The sequence below is a fragment of the Sciurus carolinensis genome, chromosome X (genome assembly GCF_902686445.1).
Source record: "Sciurus carolinensis chromosome X, mSciCar1.2, whole genome shotgun sequence".
In the NCBI taxonomy this organism is placed as follows: Eukaryota; Metazoa; Chordata; class Mammalia; order Rodentia; family Sciuridae; genus Sciurus; species Sciurus carolinensis.
Genome location: NC_062232.1, coordinates 32,671,925 through 32,686,885, shown reverse-complemented (window position 1 = coordinate 32,686,885; position 14,961 = coordinate 32,671,925).

Here is a 14,961-nt window from a genome sequence, read left to right as displayed (position 1 = left end):
ACCACTGGACCAGCAGGTTCTCTGGATGGAAAAACCTCAGTGCCCCTACAATGATATGGGGATTGGAGAAGACCAAGACATTCTGTTAATTGGGTTCCATCACTTCAAATTCTGTTTTTTTTTTTCCTGCATTTTAGGAAATGGTCCTAGCTTGAAGGAAGCTGCTCTAGTTTCATGATGGTTCTCAAACTCAGATGTGCATCAGGATCGCCCACAGTGTTTGGGAAAACACAGGTGGTTGCCCCCCACCAAAGTTCTGATTCAGCAGGTTTGGGGAGAAGCCCATTAATTTGCATTTCTAACAAGCCCCAGTTGAGGTGGAAGCAGCTGGTCTGGGGTGCATGCTTTGAAAACTATTGGGTTATCACCATCTTCATCTATCATTTTGTTTCCCATGATCTCAGTTACGATTCAAAAATATTGAATGGAATATTCCCTGACAATGTATAAATTTTAAATAATTTTTATTATTGTTATAATTGTTCAGTTATTATGAGTTCTTGTTGTCAATCTCTTATTGTGCCTCATTTAGAAATTAAGTTTTATCATAACTCTGTATAGACAGGAAAAAGCATAGTTTATATAGAGTTTGGTACTACTTGCAGTTTCAGGCATCCACAGAATGTCTTAGAATATATGCCCCACGGATAAGGGGAGACCATGGTAGTTTCAGCTATATTTGGGGCTGAGCTGGCTATCTGGAGCAGGAATTTTACTTTCATTCATTCATTCATTCATCCATTCATTTATTCATTCTCCATTGGTTTGACCCTCAAAAGTATTACTTAGGGACTGTGTATTAGTTATTTTTTTCCGGTAATCATGCTTTGTAACAAACAACTCTCAAATCTTTCACTCATTCATTCTCCATTGGTTTATGCCTCAAAACTGGTACTTAGGGACTCAGGATATGTTGGGAGATGGTTGACTAAATGAAGTAACTCCAGGCCCTTCTCTGGCCCCTCTGACTCTGTGTATTAGTCAGTTTTTTTTTTCTATGATCATGCTGTGTGACAAACAACTCTCCAATTTTGGCAACTTATAACTGCAAACATTGATTTCATCCTTGCAGACCTGCAGGTTGGCTACAATTCAAGCTTTGCTAGGATCCTAGTCCAGGCCTCTGTGTGGGTTCATGTTTGCTCCACATGGATTCAATCCGAGACCAACCCAGGCTAAAATAGTAATGGCTGCCTGGGACATGCTCTTCTCATAACAAAAGGCCAAAGCTTCGAGAAGGATGGCTGGTACTTAAAGCTTTAACTTCTGTTATTTTTGTCCACATTCTATGGACCAATGCAATTCCCACAGCCAAGCGTAAAGTCAGAGGACGGGGAGATATATTCTGACCACAGTAAACAGTGTCAGTGACAAAAAGTAAAGAATGATGGACACATAATATCATCTATCACAACTTGTTAGTTCTCAGGCCCCATGTGAAATTCTGAAGAGACCCAGAAAGATAAAACAGGTTCTTGACCTCTGAGAAACACAGATGGTCATGAAACACAAAGGAACAAAGATTCAAGAAAGTACTACAAATGAGATGTAGAACAAATGGCCACAGAAGCATGGCGGTGGGACTGGTCCTTGTTGTTGGGGTGTCTGCCCTCCTACACTGTGCCATGAAACTGGGTCCGGGTTGTAGTTCTGGAAGCCAGGGTTGTGTGTGGGAGCCGCTAAGCTGGTTTCCAGCTAGAGGGCATGGAGAAAAGGGGATCAAATCTGTGCCTGGGCCGGGACAAGTTCCTTCCAGAAAGTTCCAAGTGCCTCTTTTGAAGCACACAATAACTGAGAAGAATTGGCTTTGTAATCAAAGGGTTAGTACAAAATGAAAACAAAACCAAGAAATGTGAGTGAGTCACTGGGCAAGTGAGGCCTGTAGTGATGTGAGGAGGCAAGGGATTCCAGGGGAGAAGACTATTTGATGGGGAGCCTATTGCAATGTACTACAGGCAGCAAAGGTACTATGAAAGCCACCAAGTTGGAAGATGGAAAAGGAAAGTGAATTTGGGCAGCTTTCCCCAAAGAGAGGGTATTTCAACTGGGGCATAACTGGTGAATAGGAGTTTGTTAGCAGATGGAGGTTACACAGTGGGAAAGAATGTATCAGTTGTCCAGGATCACATGGATTCCTCCATTTTCCAGAAAGTTCCTACAGTTCTTATCTTTGTCCCAGTCTGTTCTTCACCAAGGACCATCCCTACCAGCCGAACTGGCAGTCTGCCTGGTGCTCAAGGCTGCCCTGCTGCCCACAGCTGTCTCTGGGTTTCCAGGTCACTGGGGTTTTATTGCCTCTGAGTTTTGAGGAGTTTTCCCCCCTCAAGTAATTACCACTGAAATTATGTGGTTTGATCTTGGATTGATTCCAAAACTCAGAGACTCCCAAACAGTGTAACTTAGACTTACTGAGTTTTCTGGGGCCTGGGGCCAATATCCCCAGTGCTGAGCCCAAACACACAATCTGTCAGGACCCTGGCTCTTCAGCTGCTGTCCCTGTTGTGGGGGGAGTGAGCCCTGCCTCCTGAGAGTCCTCTCTTTTCTCCCAGAGACTGGGTCAAGTTTTGACAGTGTTCTTTTTTTGAAGAAGCACAGTAAATCCCTCAGGATGGCATAATGAAATACTCTAAGGTCTTGAAGTCATCTTGCAAGGGATCTAGAGACTCGATGAAAATTTGATTTCTGGGAGTCTGCCATGACATCGCTAAGCCTCTCAGTAGGGTGAACTCATGAAACAAGCAAGACCTCAATTCCATGAAGAAGGCATTCAGAATCGAAGGAGAAGCTAGCTCGAAGGCACAGAGCAGTAAACATCCAGAGTGTTGGGACAGCAGGCTCAGTTAGACAATTTGGGCTGGGCCAATCCAGAAGGGCTGGAGAATTGAAGTTGCAGGGAAAGGGGCAGTTGGTGACTGACAGCATTGTGCTCTATCTTGTAGGTGGCAGTGACCATAAAAGCTGTTCAAAAGGGAAGTGGTATCTTGCAAATTTATCAAGCTGCCACTGCAAAAAATCCTGTTGAAGATGGAGGAGACTGGAGAAGATTTGAGGGAACCTGGGTTATGACCTCATCATTGAAAACCTGAGAAGAGAAGATTCGAGAACAAACTTCAGTTTTTTTCAACAGGGGTTGCAAAATCAAGCTCCTAAAGGGACAGGGTAGGGATGTCAGGGAATGAGCAGGCTGATTTTTCTTTTCCTTTCCTTTGCTTTCCATAATGGCATCCTAGGCTTTGTTGTGTTTTGTGCAGAAACACTTTGCATAGTAATTATGTAAGAAGAGTCTGTACTTCCACGAAGATATATGTTCACACCTATTTGCCTTTAAAGACACAGCCTTTTCTTTTTTACACCTTTGACGGAGACACGCATATATGAAATATTTCACTCTCCTCTTGATAGTACATATCAGACCCACACAATGAAAATAAAATGATTTATGGCAATCGACGGCTGGACTTAATGGCAGAGAGTGATAGGGAACACTGGGGTTGTGGAAAGCTGGATAGGCATGTCCAGATCCAAAAGGGACCACAGCTTCTCTGCCACAGCAGGTGAGGCCAGAGTTTCTAATTTGTGAAAGAACTAGAAAGCATATTTAAATATAGTCTTTTTGTTTTTAGATGCCGGTGTTATGCTTTTGAATGTGTCCCCCAAAATTCACGTAGGGAAATTTGGTTGCCTTTGTGACAGTAGAGAGGGTGGCAAATCCTAAGAAAATTCCTATATTGATGGTATTTGGAGGTGGAGCTTTGGAGAAGTACTTAGGATTGGAGGCTGTCATGAGGATGAGGCCCGGATGATCACACTAGTACCTTTATAAGAAGAGAGACCTGAGTTAGTGCCCTTACTCTGTCTCACCATATGATACTTCCGCCATGTTGTGATGCAGCAAGAAAGTCCTCAGGCGGTGCTGAGCAGATGGAAGTGCTGTGCTATTAAACTCCTCAACCTCCACCGTTCTAAGAAATGAATTTTCTTTTCTTTACATATACCCAGTCTAAAGGTGTTCAGATACAGCAACAGAAAATGAACTAAGACAATTGGTTACTGACTTGCATTTTTAACAGCATTGTGGAGACCACAAATGGACTGTAGGTTTTTGATTTGTACCTACCCCCCAGATCTTCACTGGGGATAGTGTCCTTAGATGTGAGATTGTCAACCTCCCCAAAGAGTGACAACTTTAAGACAAGTATGTCCAGATGGCAGGCCTGTATCAAGGGGCTGGAGGCTTGAAATGGTTATGAAAGGTCACCATGGCTGCCTTCTGAGAAGTGAAGGTGAAAGAGGCCTCTACTTCAGGTTGGGATCATTCTTCTCTTACTCTGAGGCTACTCACATGAGGTGATGCTGCCTGCTCTTCTAGAAAAGATGTTTAATACGCTGAAATCTGTATCAGTTAAGGATTCACAATGGGCCAGACAGAGGTAATCACACTGCAGTTGTTGGGCAAGTAAGCAGTCAAGCAGGCTGTATAGGTTTCCTTTGGCTGCTGTAACAAAGTGCCCCAAACTAGATGGCTTAAAACCATAGAAATTTATTCTCTCACAGTTCTGGAAGCCAGAAGTCAGAAATCAACATGCTGTCAGGGCCATGTTCTCTCTGAAGACTCTAGAGGAGTATCCTTCCTTATTTTGTCCATCTTCAGGTAGTTACTGGCAATCCTTGGCACTTCTTGGTTTATAGACACATCACTCCAATCTCTGCCTTCATCTTCACATGACCTTTTCCTCTCTGTGTGTTTGTGTCCAGTTTTTCTCTTCTTCTACTGAAAATTGTCATTGGATTTAGGGTCCACGTTATCTGAATTTGATTTTATGTATAAAAGCCTTATTGCAGGAGCACAGGTGCCTAGATGGTCTTGACTGACCCAGCTATCTCCTCCCCACCCCACCCCCACTTGTAGTGCTCAGGGCTGTGTCCTCTGTTAGTGTTCTCTCACTATAACAAATATCTGAGATAATCAACTTGAAAACATAAAAGGTTTATTTTGGCTTATGGTTTCGGAAGTTTCAATTCATGGTCAATTGGCCACATGGCTTCAGGTCTGTGGCAAGGCAGCAAACCATAGTAAAGCCTTGTGGCAGGGGGAAACAGAGAGAAGGGATCCCAATATCCCTTCAAGAGCACACCCCCAATCACCTAACTTCCTCCCACTAGGCCCCACCTCCTAAAGGTTCCACCTCCCGACTGGAAGGTCTCCGATCTCCATAGGCAGAAGGAGATGTGTCTATTCAGGGACGACAGCAGAGAGTCTGAGGAACACATGTACATCCTTTGGAAGTTTAGCATCCGGAAGCAGAGGTTGTGAAATTCCTGCCACCAATTCTAACCTTCCTCAGAGCTTTGAGTTCCCTCTCATGACTGCTTCTCAGGGTCATCCCATGTTTGGAAAAAAATCTCAGAGACAGGGCACTTGCTACCCCCAAGGCAGCCCAACTCATTTTTAGACAACTCTAATCTTTATCAAATTCATCCCGATGCTGAGGCAGAATCTGCCTCCCTGGCACTTCACCCCTTAATCCTGGTTTATCCGCCAGGGCCCGGAGCACAAGTATAATTCATCAAATCATCAGCTATCAGAGCTGGAGGCCATCAAGGGCAACCCCTCATCTTAAGTTCCCTCTTTTGCTCCAGATGCTGCTTCTAGATGTACCAGCCTGGGCTGGAATTATCTGCAGTTTGTACTCGTCTGCTTCCTCCCTGAATTTTAATGGTATTTTATTTGTATTTCTTTTCCAGCCCTGGATACCCTTTTCTGAGAAATCAGGTTGACCTTCTCAGCCTAGATGAAAAAAAAAGGGTGGCAAAGATTCTCTAAACAGGTATGATAAATGGGATACTGGTGGCCACATCCAGGAGCCCAAAGATGGGAATGGCTGAGATGTGTTCTCAGCAGATGTGGTGATGGTGGCGGGCCTGTCCCCCACCCCCAACACACACACAAACACTCTAGATCAGCACGTGACCCATGGCTGCAAACAGCTGCTTCTCCCCGGCTCCTCCCCACCCCAATATAAAAGCACACCCATCATAGTATTTATAGAACTAGTAAATAAAGAATAAAATAGCAAGTGAAAGTAGGTTTTGATTACCTACGTGTTGGTAAAACCCAGCTGGAATAATTTGATTCATGCATGGAAAAATGCCTCCGAAGCAGGGCCTTTTTTTAGTGTGCTGAAACTGAATCCCTCCAGCCGCAGATAGAAATTTCTGCTCTCTAGTTTGGCTTCAAGACTAAGAATTAAAATCTAAAACGAGATTCCAAGAGAACTAATTATTTGATCCCTCGAAATATACCAGCTAGCCGTTTTCCAATCTTGCAGACAAAGCTTCTGAATGAAGGGAGAGATGATAACGTCCCCTTTGGCACCTGGCCTCTTTCCGGGAGGGAGGGAGGGGAGGGGAGGAAGGGAGGGAGGCACATCCTCACCCAGTTGGAAAGAGTGAAAGTGAAGACTGTCTCATCTGTCAGACCTCTGGACATAGCCCCAGGGCACAGAGAGCTGTGTGTTTAGGCAGAATTAGGCACCATATGAATTTGATTTCTGTACCCAGTATCAAGGGGCTGTGACTAATTTTATATTCCACGAGTGGTTTTTTGAGGAATGAAAAATCTATTCTTCCTACTTGCAACCACCCACTCCCTCAAATAAGGGTTTCCCTTTCCCAAGATGCCAGCCTGCTGTGCAGACAATGCCCCTCGTTCATCACAGGAGATTTCTGTGTGATGCTGATGTCATTGCTTCTTTTCTTGGTCTTCCTCTGGCTCCAGGTACACTGAATTTAGTGACCTATGGCTACTGAGCGTGCTCTCTCTCTCTCTCTCACACTCACACACACAGCCCTAACATGGTCATGTTAAGAGCTAGTTTGTGACATACTTTTGTCTTAGTGACTAAAGATGAAGGAGCTCTCAATCATTCATACTGTAGTGTGAATTAGTCTAATAAAATGACTTTCTTTGCAACACCCTTTTGCATTCAGCTACACCGAGGAAGTGAAATTTGGAGTGAGAAAGAGGGGCTATTCTAGCAATAATGTGCTTTGGAGACTGAGGACCTGAATGAAGGGACAGTGAGAGACAGGAGAGTCAGAAAATAGATAAGAGAACAACCAAAGTCAAATTTCCTGTCCTATCTCGTTGTATAGATCCCTACATTTGGCTTCTGATGTTTTCCAGCATGCAGATGCACTCGATAGACTTGGGTGATTTGTCTATGGTGATGGACTTCCACTTTAAGCATCATCTTTATAGGGGACATTTGTTCCCAGTTCTGAACAACCGGTGAATTTTTCCAGTCAGTAATTTAGGCTGCACAAGTGATCAGAGTGACATTCAAAAGGGCAAAAAATATCTTACAGGTGAGATAGTGAAAAAAGAGTTTGTTCCTCCAAACGTAGGATGCATGTCCCAGATCAAGGAAATGCTCTTAGTAGCAACAAGAAATCCACAAGGACAAGCCTATGGGGTCATGGTCAAGTGCTTCATCACTGCATTCCTTCCAAACTCCTTGTTTCCCCTTATTTTCAGTTCTTCTCTGCCAAGGGGTTTTGGAGATGTGGTTCCAGAAGTGTCCTGAACTCCTGTCCATGGAAATAATGCGTGGCTTCTTTTCATTAGAAAGCCACTAGAACCATCAGAGTTCTGTGCCTGCCTCTGATGGTTTCGTGTTCTTGGGGAAGATGCAAAGAGGAAGACGAAAGAAGACTTCATTCTACCCATCCCTTTGGATGAAATCTGTCCGGCAGAATGGTGATATGACTCATCGGTTTCTAGAACAGAGAAGGCGTTCCTGCCCTAGAGTGAACACCTACAACGGTATGCAAAACTTTGCTTGTGCATACATGTTTGGGTAAAGGGAGCTCAGAGTTTCATCAGATTTGCAAAGGGATCCTGAGAGCCCTCCTAATTTTTTTAAAACACTGACATAGATAATAATGTTGGCATCACAGTAAAAGATTTCTTTTTAGAGAAGATACCAGAATGCTATGTGGTAAAATGGTTGTATCAGTCAGAATAAGGTAAGACCATGCTGCAGTAACAAACTCTGTGGCTTAGTGTAAGAAGGCTTATTCCTTACTCACACTCCCTGCCAGATGTGGTGGGTGGGGGGAATCGGCTCACTGCCATCACTCAGAATCCAGGCTGAGAAAACCTTCCTCTTCACACGAGCCCCACCTCCCTTCCAGAAGCCTCCCCCATTTCTGAACCAGCAGGAAAACAATGTATCCTGGAGGCTGGGGTCGTGGCTCAGTGATAGAGCACTTGCCTAACATGTGTAAGGCACTGGGTTCGATTCTCAGCATCAGTACAAATAAATGAATAAAATAAAGGTCTATCAACATTAAAAAAAAAAAAACCCTTAAAAACCAAAAAATCAATGTATCCCATAGCCCTAAAGCCTGCTGGCTATTTGCTTCCACCCAGGAGTGCTGGAATCCAATTGGCCCAAACAGGTGACAATTAGTCCAAACAAGTTACTTGACCACGAGGAACACCCAAACTGAATGGGGACATTCAATCCAGTCATGGACTGAACTGTTTGTGAGGAGCCCTAATGACTACTGCTGTGATATAAATTTTTTTGAAAAGAAAACCATTAAGTGTTCGGCTCATCCACTTTAAAAATTAAGAGCAAGGAATGTCAAACGGTATTCAACAAATACAGTTGATAATAAAAAGAATTTCAGCTCTGTGTTATGGCCAATTCAGATGGAAAGAGTTGGGGGAAAGAGATTGAAAGAGAGGGAGAGAAAGAAAGTGAGAGAAGGAGAGAAAAAGCCACAAAGCGAATGAAAGGGACAGCCTGGCGACAGGAGGAGGGACAAGACCACATGCCACAGCAAGGTGAGTCTTTTCTGCCAGGCCGTAGCGCACTGTTCCCCCGCCCCGGGTTGCTGCCCCACGAGGCCAGCTCTTTGGGAGCCCTCAGTATTCCAAGTTTCCCTGCACCCCATCTTTCAGGGAGTTGCTCCAATAAGCAGCAGGTCCCTGGCACTCTGAGTGGGACTTGTTGCAGGAAACGCATGTCGTGAGCCCTTTAGAGTGAAGCTGAGAGTCTGGCATGTCCCTCCTCCCTCAGGTCACCCCCCCTGCCAGACACCAGGGTTCCTTTTATGCACGAAGACCATGAGCAGGCTGCAGATAGACCGAAGTCTATCAAAAGCGGCAAAGGAAATCTCCTTCTCTAATGCACTCACTCAATTCAGTGCACGCATTGAAACTATGACATAAATATGCTAAGCACATATTTTATAATAGAAAAGCCTCGTTCCGTCTCTCTGTACATCTGCATGTTTTAAAAGCATAAACTAGCCCCAAGGGCTACACCTTCCTCCACCCCCACACCTTTCCCTGGCTTCTAGAGCTAAGGCTTCCCTTTACCCTGGGAAAGCCATGCTTCCCAGGCTACCCTGGGGCCTCCTGCTACCCCACTTCCTCCTCCCTGTGGAGGAATGGAGAGATGGGTCTGGACCCCCTCCTCTTGCTCCTAGAGGAGGTGTGCATCTAGTTGAGAGATGGGCCAGGCTGGGACGAAAGCCAGGAGCACGGGGAGGAATCTTGGGCATGACACAGCATTGGACTCTTATATTTTCTGGACTTTCTTGTATTTTCTTCCCTTACTGCCATTGCCCTGGGGTAAGGCAGGGCAGACAGAACTTTGCCCTTCCAAACCCAAGCTCCCTGTACCATTCAGCTTCTTTCTATCTAACAAACCACCCAAGATTTAGTGGTCTAAAGCAACTACCATTTTTCGCATCAGTCTGTAGTTCAGTCAGGTGGCTCTTCTGAGCTGGGCTGGGCTTGCTCTTGCTACTCTCCACAGTCTACTGATATGGTGGCCGGGGCCGGGAGAGGCTTCTCTTCCTGTGCTGTGATGGTCAATTTTGGTGGTTAACTCGACTGGATTGAGAGATGTCTAGAAAATCCATAAAGTACACTTTGGGGTGTGCCTGTGCAAGTGTTTCCAGAGATGATTGGCATGTGGGTCAGTCACATGGATGGCACGGTCCTATACACTGGGGGCCTGAACAGAACAAGAGGCAAAAGAAGAGGGCAGCTTGCATATGGGCGCAAGCTCGATTCTTTTCGAGAGTGCATGTTTTGTTCCGGCTACCATCACCCATGGACATCAGACTCTAGATCCTTCCACCTTGATATGTGAATCTGCACCAGAGACTCTCTAGGGAACTTCCAGGTCTTCAGCCTCAGAGGAGGGCTGCATGATCCATCCCACTTGATCTGAAGATCCTGGTTTGTTGAACTGAGCAGCTACTGGTTTCCCCTGGATGCCAGTACTATTTTCTGGATAGTCCCACAATGGCCAGTGGACTGCCATGCTGGGACTCTCCAGCTTCTGATTGGTCAGCCAATCTGATAAATCTCCTCTTATAATTACATATGCATTCTATTGTTTCTGTTCTTTTAGAGAGTCCCCGTTAACACTCGTGGTCTGACATCCTCCACCAGAGTTGGTCTGGACTCATTCACATGGACATCTTAAGACTCCAAGAGTAACAAAATAGCAAGTCCCAATGTCAAGAGCTTTGCAAATCTCTGCTCAGGCCACTTTTGTTGCTGTCTTACTGACCAAAGCACGTCATACAGCCAACCAAGATTAAAGGGTAGACAAATAGATTTCCTCTCGGTGAAAGAGCCTGTAAATGGGGAGGATATTGGGATAGTTTGTAGTCATTTGTGTGGTCTGCTCCTGAGTCCCAGGGTATGGGTTTCCTTGATCCCTTCCTTCTCCACTCCATAGGGCACATAGGCAGTACGGGGCCAATGTGAACTCCCCCAAGAGAGTTTGGTACATTACGTACAGACAAAGGGAATCTCTCTGAGTTAGATTTGTCTACAAATGGCAGGAAAAAAGAATCCAAAATAATTGGGTTTCAATAAGAAAGACAGTTTTCTCTCTCGGGTTAAATAAGCATCTGGGATCCTTGATGAAATTATCAGGGACTAAGTCTTCTTCCACCCCCAAACAACTTTCCTTGCCCTCATGGTCTAAAAAGACTGCTGGAGCTCCAGCCATTATATCTGCATGCAGTAATGTGAAGAAAGGAGGAAGAAAGGCACATCCCTCTTTTAAGGGAGAACTTCCAGTGGGGTCAATCATTTCAACTTTCATCTCAGTGGTCAAAATCAGTCATAATCTTGAGCACATTACTGCTTCAAATAAATGGAGCAGAATAGATTTTCGTGGGCTGGGGGGCGGTCTTGGCCAAATGAAATCATTCCCCGATATCTCATGTGACCAAAGCCATGAGACGTCCTTGTACAAATCTCATCTGCTTAATTGTCATACCCGGGGTGCAGTCCCATGGTCTAGTTAGTTCAGTTCTGGTAAAGGCACAGTCTGCTATTGTAGCCCGCTAGGCAGTTTGTCATTTCCTTGAGACTTTAGACAATGCTCTGGAGGGTCCAAGGACTGGCTCACCTACTTAATCCCACCGTTGAGGTTTATGGAAAATTTTTTTCCAATTTCAATTGAGATGTGACAACTACATAGTCAACTTCATTAATCTTAAGCACATGTTTTGATGACTTATTATGTATGCAACACCCATGCAACCATTCCCAGATCAACGTGGAGGATGTTTTTAACCTGCACCCAGGAAGTTCCCTTGTGCCTCTTCCCTGATGTGCCTTTTCAGCATTACCACCCACACCCGTGACTTTGCCAAGGCTGATTGCAGCTACAGGTCCACGATACTCCTGCATTCGGGTTTATATGCTCCCAGTCATCTGTTTGGCTGGGCCTCCTGACACCCAGGTGATAAAATAGCATTAAGCAGGCACATCTGGGTAACTACTCCTCCCCTCTCCTCTCCCACAGCCTTTATTTGCTCTCTGGTCCTGATCTCACTCTTTCAGGGCCTCTCTAGGCTTTCAAAGAAATATGCTTTTCTGTTTGGGTTCCCCTCCCTCACCAAGCCCTGCCCTGTCATGTTTTCCCTGTTGGCACCTGATCAAAGGAACCCGATGATTTATATGACAATTTGACATGTTCTCTGTGGCTGCCATGGCTGATAGCTGAAAGTTATATGGAGACCCATTTCAGTTCAATTGAATGACTTTATGGTGTCACTACTCAAAGTGTGGTCCCCTGGTAAGAGGCATTAGCCTCACCCCGGGAGGTGTTAGGAATGAATGCAGAATCTCAGGCCTCATCTGTATTGTCTTTTTTTTGGTGGTGTTGTTCCTGTAATGAAATAGTGGAGGCAGGCTGACTTTATAAAGACAAGAAGTTTATTTAGCTCACAGTTTGGGCGGTTCAAGGTCATGGCGTTAGCACTGGCTCTGCTCTATCGAGGACCCTCTAGGCTGCAGCACTTCATGGCAGGGGTGTGCATGTGAGGAAGAGCTCATATCAAAAACAGGAAGCCAGAAAACTACTGGGGCCCCATGATCCCCAGGGACTGTGCCTCAGTGACTCAATGACCTCTCAGTAGTCTTCAACTCTTAAAAGTCCTAACTCTCAACATCAGCCCCCTGAGGACCAAGTTCCAATATATAAACCTTTGCGGGGACACCTGGAAACCAAATCCAAACCATACCATGTCCCTGGACCTGCTTAATAGGAATCTATATTTGCACAAGATCCCTGGGGGAGGGGTGGTGTCCATAATATTTAGACTGTGACACCAAGAGTGTTTTATAGTGACAGAAGAAACTGGGTCCAACTGGCTCCTGTGTGGTTACTGTAAGGTGCTAAGGCTGTATCATTCTATGAGGACTGAGTTGCTCTGATTTCTTGATCCCTGGGCTTTGGTTTTAGAGTTTCCCTTTTCCTTAGTAATGGAAACCCAGAAGTTTTATGTAAAGTTGGTACAACCTGGTTTGAACCAGTATAAGCCTCTCTCTCTTTCTCTCTCTCTCTCTCTCTCTCTCTTTTTTTTTTTTTTTTTTTTGGTACTGGGGATTGAACCCAGGGGTGCTTATCCACTGAGCCACATCCCCAGCCCTGTTTTGTATTTTATTTAAGACAGAGTCTCACTGAGTTGCTGAGGGTCCACCAAGTAGCTGAGGCTGGCTTTGAACTCTTGATCCTCCTGCCTCAGCCTCCCAAGCTGCTGGGATCACAGCTGTGTGCCACTGTGCCTGGCTCAATATGATGCTCTTTAGAGTCATTATTTATTACCCTTTGTGCGACTGGTCCCATGTCTCAGCCAGAAATATCAATGTGTCTGATTACTCCCTGGAAGGAGGTTCGTAAAACAGGGTTTCTACAAGTCTTACGTTTCTAATATACAAAAAGTCTCAATTCTGAAATGGATCAGACCTGAAGGATTTCAGAAGAACATGGACCTTTATCATCCCCCTTTCCCCTCAGAGGTGACACATTCCATTTCTTTAATTCTCACTTCATTTAAAACAACAACTATTATTATTATATGATTTTATTACTATTAATTACAAAGGTAATGCTTGCCTGGGAAAATTCAGACGAGAGAAATAGATGGCCCTGCCTCCACTCCTGATTACACCTTCAGGTCTCTGCACTTTTGCATTTCTCTTACATATGTGTGTAGACGAACCCCCAAACTCACATGCACAGACACACATTTTAGTAATAAAAATGCAGCCACGCTTTGGGGTCTCTTCCCCAACTTAAACAATGCAGCTGGGGATTTCGCCTCCCAACAATACAGTCCCGAGCCGTGTAACAACATTTTGGTCCGTGACAAACTGCGAATGTGATGGTAGAGTCGCATAAGATGACAATGGAGATGAAACATTCCTGTGGCCTTAGTGATGTCCTCACTGTGGAAACGTCGTGGCGCGATGCAGTGCTCTTGAATTCGTGGGGATGCTGATGCGAACAAACCTACAGAGCCGTCAGGAGCACCAAAGTACAGTGTATGTGATTACGTCCAGCACATGGTGATGCTTGATAATGATAGTGAATGACTGGTACTGATTTATGTAGTTTTTATACTATACTTTTAATCATCATATTACAGTGTGCTCCTTGTACGTAGGAAAAAATCCACTATAAACAGTATACCACATTATGCAGGCAGCAGTCCCAAACATATTTCCTGCCTCTCTCTCTCTCTCTCTCTCTCCTCTCTCTCTCTCTCTTCTTCCCTTTTTTCTTTTTGGTACCAGGGATTGAAACCCAGGGATGCTTTACCACTGAGCCACATCCCCAGCCCTTTGTATGTTGTATTTTGAGACCGGCTCTCGCTGAGTTGCTGAGGCTGGCTTTGAACTTGCAATCCTTCTGCCTCGGCCTCCCCAGCCAGTGGGATTGCAGGTGTGCGCCACCACGCCCGGCTCCTCCATCTGCTGATTGCATCATTGTGTCTTGTGTTTGATTTACTCCAGGGTTGCTTTGTTCTTCGTGGCCCTGGGAGCAACGGTCTCTGCTGTAGCCTAGTTGTGGATCAGTGGAGAGTATCTAGGTGGTGTAAGTGGGCTCAAAGATCTTCAAAACGTATCCCAACCTTAAGCAATGCGTGACTGTGGTTAGATTTGGCAGGTACTGTGGGTGCCTGGCTTGCGTCCTTGGAGACTTTCTGCTTTAGTATGTGTCCCTGCCTCTAGCTGCCAAGGTCTGCATCCTGTGGCTTAAGGTCTTCCTCCATGGCTCTGCCAAAAGCAAGGATGGCCGAGTTTCAGTGCATTGACAGCCCAGAAGCAGCCTTCCACAGATGAGGCTCAGGAATTGGTATGTGATTCCACCAGCTCTCTTGCAATTTGGGTGGGATAACTCGGACAGCATGTCTGAGAGGTTTCCAGCAGGATTGAGTTGTGACCTGCTGCCTTTACTGCCTGGTCTCCCTTCTCCACGCCCCACCACCCCACCTGCACCCTCCTTTTCCCCCCACATCCCCAGCTTTGCATTCTTATCTTGGTCCCCGGGTCTGTTTCTACAGAAACTGGGCTGATCTAGAAATAACTATTGCTTTTTATTAACTGTCAAGTATGCCACAGTGGATATG